This window comes from Tachyglossus aculeatus, chromosome 1, assembly GCF_015852505.1.
Source record: "Tachyglossus aculeatus isolate mTacAcu1 chromosome 1, mTacAcu1.pri, whole genome shotgun sequence".
NCBI classification, from domain to species: domain Eukaryota; kingdom Metazoa; phylum Chordata; class Mammalia; order Monotremata; family Tachyglossidae; genus Tachyglossus; species Tachyglossus aculeatus.
Window position 1 is genome coordinate 85,328,502 of NC_052066.1, and position 13,404 is coordinate 85,341,905.

General features: G+C 42.6%; 1 non-coding gene across 1 annotated transcript; it reads right to left on the minus strand.

Moving 5' to 3' along the window:
* Positions 1-3,172: 3,172 nt before the first annotated feature.
* On the minus strand, positions 3,173-3,262 carry TRNAY-GUA. The gene is given in 2 exon segments: positions 3,173-3,208; positions 3,226-3,262. It is a non-coding gene; the product is annotated as a tRNA-Tyr (tRNA).
* Positions 3,263-13,404: the final 10,142 nt, after the last annotated feature.

Here is a 13,404-nt window from a genome sequence, read left to right on the forward strand (position 1 = left end):
CTAAAATCTCCCCTGCCCCTCCTCAGTCCCTCTCCCTTCCAGCCCCCTCTTCAACTCTCTCATCCATCCCAAGAGTATCTCTATAGGAGATCTCCAGCCTATTCTCAAAATCCACCCCCTCCACCTGAGCATCTGACCCCATTCCTTTGCATCTTATCAAAACTCTCGTCATCTCCCTTCTTACCTCCCTAACAGCCATCTTCAACTGTTCACTCTCCAGTGGCTTCTTCCCCACTGTTTTCAAACATGACAATGTCTCCTCTATCTTAAAAATAATCCCATGACCCAAAGTTTCCCTCCAGTTATTGCCCCATCTCCCTCCTTCTATTCTTCTCCAAATTCCTCAGTGAGTTGCCTACACCTGCTGTCTCAAATTCCTCTCCTCCAACTTTCTCCTTGTCCATCTCCATTCTGGCTTCCATCCTTTTAACTCCACAGAAACAGCCTTCTCAAAGGTCACCACTGATCTCCTTCTTGCCAAATCCAAAGGCTTTTACTCCATCCTAATCCTCCTCAAACTCTTAGCTGCCTTCGACACTGTCACCCCCTTCTCCTGGAAACATTATCCAACCTTGGCTTCACTGACTCTGTCCTCTCCTGGTTCTCCTCATCTCCCTGGCCATTCATTCTCAGTCTCCTTCATGGGCTCCTCCTCTGCCTCCCATCCCCTAACTATGGGGGTCCCTCAAGTTTCACTACTGGGTCCCCTTCTATTCTCCATTTACAATCACTCCCTTGGAGAATTAATTCACTCCCATGGCTTCAACTACCACCTCTATGCATATGATATCCAAATCTATATCTCCAGGCCTGATCTCTGTCCCTCTCTGCAGTCCCACATTTCTTCTTTCCTTCAAGACATCTCTACCTGAATATCCTCCCATCACCTCAAACTCAACATGGCCAAAACAGAACACCTTAGTTTTCCAACGAAACCCTGTCCTCCCTGTGACTTTCCCATCACTGTAGATGGCACCACCATCCTTCCTATCTCACAAGCCCATGACCCGCTAGTTATCCTTGACTCCTCTATCTTATTCAGCCCACATATTCAATTCACCACTAAATCCTGTCTAACCCACCTTCACAAGATCACTTAAATCTGTCCTTACTTCTCCAACCAAACTGCTACCATGCTAATACAATCACTCGTCCTATCCCACCTGGATTACTGCAGCAGCGTTCTTTTTGATCTCCCAGCCTCCTTACTATCCTCACTCCAGTCCATACTTCACACTGCTGCCCGGATCATGTTTCTACAAAAACATTCAGGACATGTCACCCTACCCCTCAAAAAACTACAGCAAGTTGTCCATCCACCTCTGCATCAAACTTAAACTCCTCACCATTGGCTTTAAAGCACTCCATCACATTGCCCCTTCCTACCTCACCTCACTACTCTCCTTCTACAACCCAGCCCACACACTTAGCTCCTTCTCACTGTGCCTCGATCTCACCTATCTCACCATTGATCCCTCACCCATGTCCTGCCTCTGACCTGGAAGGCCCTCCCTTTCCAAATCTGAAAGACAATTATTCTCCCCTCTCCCCCATCAAAGCCTTATTGAAGGCATATCTTCTCCACAGGGCTTTCCCAGACTAAGCCCCTCCTTTCCTCTTCTCCCACTCCCTTCTGCGTCACCCTGATTTAGTTCCTTTAGTTCTTCCCCTCTCCCAGCCCCACAGCACTTATGTACATAGCTGCAATTAATTTATTTGTACTGAGGTCTGTCTTCCCCCACCCTCCTAGACTTTAAGCTTGTTGTGGGCAAGGAATGTCACTCTTTACTGTTGTGTTGTACTTTCCTAAGTGCTTAGTACAGAGCTCTGCACACAGCACTCAATAAATAGGATTGAAAGAATAAATGAATTACTGGGAAAACATCCTAGTTATTAGAATCACTGCCACTCATCACGTGATGCCTCCAGGACATCTTTCACTTGGATCTCAGTCCATCAATGAATTGTATTTATTGAGTGCTTATTGTGTGCAGTGTGCACTGTACTAAGCGCTTGGAGAGTATAATGTAACATAGTTGGTAGACAATTTCCTGGGCCACAATGAGGTTACAGTTAATAATTATAATAATAATAACTATAATAATAATAATGATGGTATTTGTTGGGTGCTTACTATGTGCCAAGCACTGTTTTAAGAGCTGGAGTAAGATACGAGGTAATCAGGTTGGCCCACATGGGGCTTACAGTCTTTATCCCCATTTTATAGATGAGGTAAATGAGGCACAGAAAAGTTAAGTGACTTGCCCAAAGTCACACAGCTGACATATGACGGAGCCAGGTTTAGAACTCACGACCACTGACTCCCAAGCCCGTGCTCTTTCCACTAAGCCATGCTGCTTCTGGAAGTTAGAGGATGTCCCACCAGCACCTCCAACTCAATATGTCTAAAACTACACTTCACATCTTCCCTTCTAAATCCATTCTGAACTTACCCATCTCTATTGATCACACCATCTCCCACCCCATCCCATAAAACAGCAAACTTGGGGTGTCCTCTCCTTCAATGTCTTTCGGCTCCCCCACGCACTCACGGCTAGCTAAATCCTGCCAGCTTTTCCACCATATTTCCTTGACGCATCTCCTTCCTCTCCGCTCAAATAGTTACCACCCTTGTCCAAAACTCTGGTCATAGAATAGATAAGACTGTTGTATCAGACTCCTTGCTGGGCTCAATCATTGGGATCTATGAGCGCTTGCTGTGTGCAGAACACTGTACTAAACTCTTGGGGGGTTAAATTGCAATAGAGTTCATAGACACGCTCCCTGACCATGATGAGCTTACAGTCTACAGGGGGAAACAGACAATAATACAAATAAATAAATTATGAAAGGGATGTAAAGTCTGTGGGGTTGAGGGTGGGGTGAATACCAAGTGCCCAGAGGGTATAGCTCCAGGAGCATAGATGATGCAGAAGGGAGAGGGAGTTGGGGAAAAGAAAGCTTAATCTACACTTAACACTGTCGCTCAGTACACATCTTTCCACTCCCCTCAAAACCTTCAGGGATCAGGAACAGTGTGGCTTATCAGAAAGAGCCCAGGCCTCAGAGTCAGACGTCTAGGGTTCTAATAATAATAATAATAATAATGGTACTTGTTAAGCACTTACTATGTGCAAAGCACTGTTCAAAGCGCTGGAAAACATTAATTTTCTCCTTCGAGCTGGAATCAAACCAGCGACCTAAGGATTCCTATAGCGCAGTCATCTACAGTCTTCCACTCTACCAGCTGAGCTATCGAAGGGAATAATCCTGGCTCTACCTCATAGCTGCTGTATGATCCTAGGTAAATCATTTCACTCTCAGTACCTCAGTTTCCTCAAAATAATAATAATAATGATGGCATTTATTAAGTGCTTACTATGTGCAAAGCAGTGTTCTAAGCGCTGGGGAGGTTACAAGGTGATCAAGTTGTCCCACAGGGGGCTCACGGTCTTAATCCCCATTTTACAGATGAGGTAACTGAGGCCCAGAGAAGTTAAGTGACTTGCCAAAAGTCACACAGCTGACAAGTGGTGGAGCCAGGATTTGAACCCATGACCTCTGACTCCAAAGCCAGTGCTCTTTCCACTGAGCCACGCTGCTTCTCATGAAATGGGGATTCAGTACTTCTCCTTCCTACTTAGAATGTGAACCCTGTGTGGGACAGAGGTGTCCCATCTGCCTATGACATCTACCTTAGCATTTAGTTCAATGCTTGGCATATAGTAAGCATTTAACAAATATTATTATTATTATCACTATTATTGCTTGCCTATTTCTCCTCTGCATCAAGCAGAGGTGCCTTACTTTTGAATTCAAGGCTCCCTACCAACTCTCTCCATTTTATATATCAACTCTCTTCATCCTCCATTCCTGAATTTGCACTCATAACCCTTTAATCAATAGTATTTATTGAGCTTTTACTGTGTGCAAAGCACTGTATTAAGGGCTTATCTTCTAACTCTGTTCCTCTCTTGATCCTTCCCACCAACCCCTTGCACAAACTGTTTTCCCAGGCTGCAACTCCTTCTCCCGCCAAACTGGCCAGACTTCAAAACCCTCTTAAAATCATAGCTCCCCTGAGAAGCTTGATTAAATCACACCACCCAAGTTGTGCCAACCCAATACTCATTTTGAGACATATATTTTATCTACAGTGCTTATGTACATATCAATCATCAATCAATCAATCAATCGTATTTATTGAGTGCTTACTGTGTGCAAAGCACTGTACTAAGCGCTTGGGAAGTACAAGTTGGCAACATATAGAGGCAGTCCCTACCCAACAGTGGGCTCACAGTCTGAAAGGGGAAGACAGAGAACAAAACCAAACATACTAACAAAATAAAATAAATGGAATAGATATGTACAAGTAAAATAAATAAATAAATAGAGTAATAAATATGTACAAATATGTAAATATGTACATATGCATATTTATATTTGTTTTTTAAATAATTTATTTAGCTATTTCATCCTGGTATAGTGTACTACTTCCTGCTATGTCCTTGTCCTTCCTTTTAAATATTTTGTGTCTATATATATCTCCCTCTTTAGATTATCAGCTGCTTTCAGGTCATGTGGGTTTTATGTCTGGTGAACTCTCCCAAGTGCTTTCGTATAGGGCTTGGTATTCAGTAGGTGTTCAATAAATACAATTGATTGGTTAGTAAGTACATTGATTGAGTTTTTTTTAAATGGTATTTGTTAAGTGCTGCATGACAGGCACTGTAATAATAATAATAATAATAAGAAGAAGAATGATGGTACTTGTTAAGCACTTACTATGTTCCAAGCACTGTTCTAAGTGCTCGGGTAGATACAAATTAATCAGGTTGTCCCATGTGGGGCTCACAGTCTTAGTCCCCATTTTGTGGATGAGGTAACTGAGGCCCAGAGAAGTTAAGTGACTTGCCCATAGTCACACAGCTGACAAGTGGCAGAGCTGGGATGAGAACATACAACCTCTGACTCCCAAACCCGTGCTCTTTCCACTAAGCCACACTGCTTCTCTACTAAGCCCTGGGCTAGATACAAGCTAATCAAGTTGGACACAGTCCATGGGCCACTTGAGGCTCACAGTCTTAATCCTCATTTTACAGATGAGGTAACTGAGGCACAGGGAAGTTATATGAGTTGTCCAGGGTCACACGGCAGACAAGTGGCAGAGCCAGGATTACAACCCAGATCCTCTGATTAGCAGGTCCATGTTCTTTCCACTAGGCCATACTGCTTCGTGATACTTCTGCTTAATTCTGGGACTTCCAGCATCCTTCAGGGGTGCCATGATAAGGGAGTTGTAGAAAATATAATAGCCCGCTGTGTAGAAAACATTAGCCACAGCAGATACACATGGGATGGGAAAGTACATTTTTTGTCTTAAAGCATAACAGTTTTAAGGAAATTGACAATGATGAAGATAATAACAGAATTTATTAAGCACTTTCTATGTGGCAAGCATTGTACTAAGCCCTAGGATAGATCATCATCATCAATTGTATTTATTGAGCGCTTACACCCTATCCCACACATGGCTAACTGTCTAATGGGGAGGGAGAACAGGTATTGATCAGTAGAATGCCTGATTTAATCAGATATATTATTTTCATACTAGTAGCTATATGATAAAAACATTTCAAAGTAGATCTTTGCATAGCTTTGTAAGGTTCTCAAACATTCTGTCTTACCTTCAGGGAAAACACTATAAAAAGAAGTCCAAGGTCATTACCATACCCAGTAAGTTGAAAAGCATTAAGCATCTGAGAGCTGCTCTTATGAGTTGGACGTCTTGAGGTTTGGGAAACATGGGAAGAATTTCAAAGCTGAAGAGAGCCAAAGCCATGGAAAAGTGAGTGAATTAAGCCAATGTCCTGAGTTTTTTGATCTCTAACTTTTTTCTAACACTTTATGTAAACTTTTAAAGAGAGCACTGAGGGGTTACTGAAGCAGGTAAGTTGAAATGACATGTTTGGTGCTTCAAAAAGAATGTGACACCAATGGACATTTCAAAAAATGCATTGGAAATTTTTTAATCCTTGTTTCAGCAGAATAAAAATGAAAAAGAAACTGAAAAAGAAACACTTCCCTTTTCTTGGAAGAATTAAACAAAAGAAACAAGCCAATTATCTCCATTTTCTACATTCCTGTATTCATTCATGCAATCATATTTACTGAGAGCTTAATGTGTGCAGAGCACTGTACTAAGCGCTTGGGAAAGTACAACACATCAATGAAAAGTGACATTCCCTGACCGCAATGAGCTTACAATCTAGAGAAGGGGAGACAGACATCAATGTGAATAAATCAAATTACAGCTATGTACCTAAGTGTTGTGGGGCTTGGATGGGGGAAGAGCAAAGGGAGCAAGTTAGGGCGACACAGAAAGGAGAGGGAGATGAGGAAAAGTAGGGTGAGGAAAGGTAGGGCTTAGTCTGGGAAGACCTCCCGGAGGAGATTGTGCCTTCATTGAGGTTTTGGAGGTGGGGAGAGTAATTGTCTGTCAGATTTGAGGAGGGAGGGCATTCCAGGCCAGAGGCAGGATGTGGGCCAGGGGTCGGCGGCGAGACAAAGGAGATCAAGGCACAGTTAGAAGGTTAGAATTAGAGGAGCGAAGGGTGTAGGCTGGGTTGTAGAAGGAGAGAAGCGAGGTGAGGAAGGAGGGGGCAAGGTGACGGAGTGCTTTAAACCGAATGGTGAGGAGTTTTTGTTTGATGCAGAGGTGGATAGGCAACTACTGGAGGTTTTTTTGTGGGGTGAGGTAACATGTCCTGTATGTTTTTTTGAAAAATGATCCAGGCAACAGAATGAAATATGGACTGGAGTGGGGGATGATGCAGTAAACAGGAGAAGCAGCGTGGCTTAGTGGAAAGAGCACAGGTTTGGGAGTCAGAGGTCGTGGGTTCTAATAATGGCTCCATCACTTGTCAGCTGTATGACTTTGGGCAAGTCACTTCACTTCTCTGTATCTCAGTTACCTCATTTGTAAAACGGGGATTAAGACTGTGAGCCCCACATGGGACAAACTGGTTACCTTGTATCTATCCCAGTGCTTAGAACAGTGTTTGGCACATAGTAAGTGCTTAACAAATACCATTGTTATTATTATTATTATTATTAATCCAGGCAGAATAGAATGAGTGATTTTATTTACGTGGTAGGAGTTTGGGTGGAGAGGAAAGAGTGGATTTTAATGATGTTGTTCAAAGCTGCTGGATTAAACAAACAGCAAATGAACTTGTAATGTATCAGGGAAATAGCCATTCACCAGCTGGCAAAAAGGTTTACTCATAGGTAGAATATCCATCAGAGCCTGCACCCCACCACACTTTTCCTGCCTCAAAGAGACTTCACGGTCAAACCTAACTTTTCCCTCTACTCATAAGAAGGAAGATGAGGACAGCCCTGTCTCTCATACATTTTATCCTTCAAAAACACAAGCACCTAAATTAGCTAAGCCTCACAAAGCCTGGTATGTATTGCAATTAACATTCTCTCAGGAAGTCCAGTGCTTTTGTGGTACCAAATGTTTTCGTAGACTTGGAAGTTCTTTCACTGCTTCTGAGGAATCAAATCGAAATTGGATTGTCCCCTGAATTTGCAATCTGCTTACAATTTATGTACTGCCATTTCTCCTTCCTTCTTCAGCAGACACAAAAAATGGCTTGAAACAGCAAATTGTTTATAGAATCATCTTAAAATGTCAGCAAATTATATTGAATGACTTGATTGCGAAAGGATGTTTTGATAAAGAGCTTCCTAAATCTTTAATTGGAAATGGAATGTTTCTGTTTCTGGGAAATATTTACTTCACTAACGACAACTATGCTGAGAAAAGAGTGCACTATACATATTAGTCTTCAAGCTTGACATCAAAGACTTAATCCTGTTTTTGCAAATAAAGCTAACTACTATGTGAAATAATATTTTAAGGTCACTTTAATATAATCAAAACCACAGACAATATCAAATTTTGTAGGAAGGAGAAATATCTAATAATAATTGTGGTAGATAGGGATAATCTGGTCCCACAGTCTAAGTAGTAGGGGGAACAGGCATTGAATCTCTATTTTGCAGATGTGGTACCTGGGACACAGAGAAGTTTAAGTGACTTGCCCATGGTCACACAGCAGGTAGGTGGCAGATCCGTGATTAGAACCCAGATCTTGTGACTCGGAGGACCATGCTCTTTCAACTAAGTCACGCTGCTTTCTAAACTATTTCTAAGGTATTTTTTAATCACCCATATAGGTGATCTCTGATTGCTTAATCATGCTCCCCTTCCATTTGGATAACGGCCTAAATGCAATCAAATCAGAAGTGAAATGTCCACCACACAATTCAGTGTTTCCTTACCGTGTTCTTTTCATCTGCAATTCTTCAAGAATACATCCAAAAATACCTGGAGAAAAATATTATCCTCTTTTTCTCATTCAAGGAATTGACACAGAAAAAAAAGTTTTCTTTTTCAAAAGACAATACAATGGGTTATTAGATCTTGTAAGTGCGAAGCTCTACCATTCCAGAAACTAGTTCCCTCAGTTTTAGGATTTAGAAATGGAAATTAAAAAGTCATCGTTGTTTTCCCACTTACCTTCATGTACATGTTTCTACATATTAAACGCCTACTGATGCATGAAAGAGACAGACCATTTTAATATTTACTTACCTCACAGAAGGGCTGGGAGGTTTAACTGATGGAAAGAATCCTTCCAGAATAAAAATATTGGCTAGGAATCATTACTTGACCTAGTTGTATCTCTTTACTATCGAGTCAAAATTCTCTGATATTCCAGTAACCGCTTCCATGAACTGCTCAGTTTGCTCCTTTTCATGTGTTTATGTGTTTATCAACTAGAGGCTGCAATCCCCTTAGGGGACAGGAGAATCCCAACTGTGTTGTGGAAATTGTGTCACTTACTTCTGCTGGAGTATGTCCACGTGGGCAAATATCACTACCCCTTTAGGTTCAGGGAGACGTGAGTTCTAGAGATTTTTATCTGTGTATGTAATTTATTTTATCTAAGCGCTTAGTACAGTGCTCTGCACATAGTAAGCGCTCAATAAATACGATTGATGGTGTATGTGAATGGCTGATAAATCCATGCATGACCGCCAATCCCTCCCTCACTGTGCACAGGTAAAAACTGTCGCTTGCTCCAGTGTGTTATTGGGGCCAGTTTCATTCATTCATTCATTCAATCATATTTATTGAGCGCTTACAGACCACTGTACTAAGCACTTGGAAAGTACAATTCAGCAACAAATAGATACAATCTCTACCCAACAACGGGCTCACAGTCTAGAACAGCAATGATGGTATTTGTTAAGCGATTACTATGTGCCAAGCACTGTTCTAAGCACTGGGGTAGATACAATAATAATAATAATAATAATAGCATTTATTAAGTGCTTACTATGTGCAAAGCACTGTTCTAAGCTCTGGGGTAGATGCAAGGTAATTAGTTTGTCCCACGTGAGGCTCGCAGTTTTAATCCTCATTTTACAGATGAGGTAACTGAGGCCCAGAGAAGATAAGTGACTTACCCAAGGTCACACAGCTGGCAATTGGCAGAGTCGGGATTTGAACCCATGACCTCTGACTCCAAAGTCTGTGCTCTTTCCACTGAGCCACGTTGTTTCTCTAGGTAATCAGGTTGTCCCACGTGGGGCTCACAGCCTTAATCCCCATTTTACAGATGAGGTAACTGAGGCACAGAGAAGTTACGAGACTTGCCCAAAGTCACACAGCTCAAAGTGGCGGAGCGGGATTAGAACGCACGTCCTCTGACTCCCAAGCCCAGGCTCCACCAGTATGTGGGAAAGGTGGTAGGTTGAAGTAGCTGGGGCAGTATAATGGGGCATCAGTCAATCAGTCAATCACATTTCCTGAGCACTTAATAATAAAAATAATGGTATTTGTTAAGCACTTACTATGTGCGAATCACTGTTCTAAGCACTGGGGCTGATGCAAGGTAATTCGGTTGTCCCACGTGGGGCTCAGAGTCTGAATCCCCATTTTACAGATGAGGTAACTCAGGAACAGAGAGGTTAAGTGACTTGCCCAAAGTCACACAGCTGATAAGTGGCAGAGCTGGGATTAGAACCCACGACCTCTGACTCCCAAGCCATGGTGCTTCTCTGTGTGCAGAGCACTTTACTAACCATCTGAGAGAGTAAAATACAATAATAAACACATTCCCTGCCCATGATGAGCTTACAGTCAATCAATCAATCAAACAATCATATTTATTGAGCACTTACTGTGTGCAGAGCACTGTACTAAGCACTTGGGAAGTACAAGATGGCAACATATAGAGACAGTGCCTACCCAACAGTGTGCTCACAGTCTAAAACAGTGGGCTCTAGAGGGGGAGGCAGACATTAATGTAAATAAATAAATTACAGTTATGTACATAAGTGCTGTGGGGCTGGGAAAGGGGAGCGGGATGAAGGAAGGGAACAAATCGGGGTGACGCAGAAGGGAGTGGGAGAAGAGGGAAGGAGGGCTTAGTCAGGGAAGGCCTCTTGGAGGAGATGTGACTTCAATAAGGCTTTGAAGTGAGGGAGAGGGACTGTGCAAGGTTTGCTTCAGGGCAATCTAATGTCTGACAGGAACGTGTCCACTAACTGTTCTGTTGTACTCTCCCAAAAACTTAGCACAGTGCTCTTCACACAGTAAGTGCTCAGTAAATACGACTGATTGATTGATCGACTGCCGTTGGCCTGGTTGGTTACCCGCTGTGCTTGCCACTGGATTTTGCTTCTCTCCCTCTTGGACTACTTCTCAATCTTCCCTTCTCACTACTTCTCAGATTGATGTGGCTTCAGGCAGTCTCTGAGCTGAAAATGCTCGAGAAACACTCCTTTCCCCCCAGTTCAATTACCTATTCACTTCTCAGAGCAATGAATGGCTCTCCAAAACCAGTGATGGTGCTGGTACATGCTGATGTGTAGGACTAACCCATTTTCCTGCCTGCAAATTGCTCACCACCTCTGTTCCATGCCACTCTTCTCTCGTATTTAGAGGAGTAACAAAATAAAAGTGTTAAATTGACCACTTGTAAGCAGAAACACTCCTCAATTTTCTACTGATGGGACACAAAGACAAATATCCTTCTCGAACAGAGACTTTACAGGTCATAAAATACCACAATGCTAGGGAGAATGTAGCAGTTTATTTACCTCCTCCTCTATAAAATTTTAGAGTAAAGGCCATAAATTAGCCATTTCCTTGTAATTGTGTGGTCCCTTCACTCTGGGACATACCACTCCGTCGCACTTGAACTAACACCTAACATCAATTAGAAAACTGCTTACTGACAGTCTTCCACAATGAGAGACTGCAGTTTCTTCATTGCTCAGACCAGGCCCAGGAGCCTTGAATTCCTCATTGCACCTATGGAATGATCCCCACTCTTCTTACTGCCATAGCAGTTACCTATTTGGTCTACAGTGAGCAGCTAAAATGTCATAACACATTTTGAACTGATTGGAAGCTGGTTGTGGGCAGGGAATATGCCTGCTCATTGTTAAATTCTACTCTCCCAAGCACTTAGTACAGTGCTCTGCACACAGTAAGCGCTCAATAACTATGATTGAATGAATGAATAAGGAAGAATTGGTTTGTAGGATAAAGCTCTGGAAAATACAGTGCTTTTCATTGCATTTTCTTCTTAAACAAAGATGTCTTTTCTCCACCTTTGAAAATCTCAAGATCCAAATTAAATTATTTTCATCCCCTATTCCCTCCAAACATTGGTGCAAAATGAAATACTAAGTTGTTGGGAACACTCTAAACCCAAAAGCACAGACCACAAATACCTTTTTAAGTTGCTCTGGACTAAAGAAATTCACAAAGAAACCATTGCAGGTCCTGTCCTAGTTGTCTCTTGCTCACCACTGCCACTTCCAACAGCTTTTCTTCTCAGGAAAGGCCTGCTCCCAGATCTGGTTAAAGGAATTTTTGTTTGCCCGGCGACTCTCACCCATCTTCCTGTTTACGGTTTGCGGTGCTTCGGTTCACAAGGCTTAACACATTATTCTGTGCAACCCAGCTATGACCCAGGAAGACAAAACCAGGAAGCTGACAAATTATAAACTTCCCAGTTCCCATCCTAGGATTTTTAATCTGCTGTCAGTCCAACGCAGGGCTCTAAACCACCCTCACGCTGGAGTGTCCTGGTGGGAGACTCCTACACACCAAGGAGAGCTACATCTAGGTCAGGGTAAACCCTTTAGGGTAAGCTCATTGAGGGCAGGGAACATGTCTACCAAGTCTGTTATATTATACTCTCCCAAGCACTTAGCACAGTGCTCTGCATGCAGTAATTGCTCAATAAATTCCACTGATTGATTGAATTAAGACTCCAGCCCAACCTAGTCCTATGGACCGTCTCTGTATGTTGCCAACCTGTACTTCCCAAGCACTTAGTACAGTGCTCTGCACACAGTAAGCGCTCAATAAATACGATTGAATGAATGAATACCACTCTTCCCACCTTCAAAACCTTATTAAAGTCACATCTCCTCCAAGAGGTCTCACCCGATTAATTCCTCTTTTCCCTAACTCCCACTCCCTCTTTGCTTAATCTACGCAATGAGGGCTGTAACCTTTGAGCGCTTGATATTCACCCAACTCTCAGCCCCGAAGCTCTTCTGTACACAACATCATATTATTCATTTCTATTAATTTTTTGTCTCTCCATCTAGGCTGCAAGCTCATTGAGTTCTGGGAACACGTCTTCTGACTCTGTTTTATTGGACTCTCCCAAGTGTTTAGTAATAATAATAGTAATAATGGCATTTTTAAGTGCTTACTATGTGCCAAGCACTGTGCTAAGCACTGGGGGGATAAAAGGTCATCATATTGTCCCAGGTGGGGCTCACGGACTTAATCCCCATTTTACAGATGAGGTAACTGAGGCCCAGAGAATGTTGGCATTTATTAAGCGCTTACTATGTGCAAAGCACTGTTCTAAGTGCTGGGGAGGTAACAAGGTGATCAGGATGTCCCACGGGTGGCTCACAGTCTTAATCCCGATTTTACAGATGAGGGAACTGAGACACAGAGAATTTAAGTGACTTGCCCAAAGTCACACAGCTGACAAATGGTGGAGCCGGGATTTGAACCCATGACCTCTGACTCCAAAGCCCGTGCTCTTTCCACTGAGCAACACTGCCTGTGACTTGCCCAAAGTCACACAGCTGACAAGTGGCAGAGCTGGGATTAGAACCCATGATCTCTGACTCCCAAGTCTGCGCTTTTTCTACTGAGCCCCACTGCATGCTCTGCACATAGTAAGTGCTCAATAAATACCACTGATTAATAAAATACTAAACCTCAAAGTACTCACACATGATCTTACCCATTTTTTACTTTTATTAAGGTTTGCCTTGGAAATAAAC